Raw genomic sequence first — 524 nt, 5'->3', positions numbered from 1 at the left:
GAAAGATCTCCCGGAGGCGTATGAGATGCTGGTGACGGTTGCCACACCTCAAAAGGTGATGGAGGAGGAGGCGCGGACACCAGAACGACCATCTCCCCCTGGCGAAACAATCCGTACTGAATTGGCAACCCCTACCCTGGCAGCCGTGGGAGGAGCGACTGAGGTTTCGACCCTGGTCGTGAAGATCCCCCAAGATCATCCTGCGTGTCCATGCTGTGGCGCTAGGGTAGGGAAAATTACGGCTTTGCATGAACACCTGAGGAGGGCGCATGGTCGAAGGAGAGTTCTGTACCAGTGTTCCCGATGTGGGAAAACTGGTGATAAACATCATAGTATTGCGTGCCACTTCCCAAAGTGCAAGGGGAAACCCACGGAGGTAGCTGTAGAGGGTCCCTCTGACGCACCAGAATGGCGATGTGGGGAATGTAATCTGGCCTTTAAAACAAAAAGCGGCCTCTCCCAGCATAAAAGATTCAGGCATCCATCTATTCGGAACGTGGAGCGGATTGAGGAAGCTCGCCCAA

The sequence above is a fragment of the Tinamus guttatus genome, unplaced genomic scaffold (genome assembly GCF_059628265.1).
Source record: "Tinamus guttatus ecotype Peru unplaced genomic scaffold, ASM5962826v1 Tinamus_guttatus_pri_ptg000329l, whole genome shotgun sequence".
Classification (NCBI taxonomy): domain Eukaryota; kingdom Metazoa; phylum Chordata; class Aves; order Tinamiformes; family Tinamidae; genus Tinamus; species Tinamus guttatus.
Note: the sequence above shows the minus strand (reverse complement) of the source record.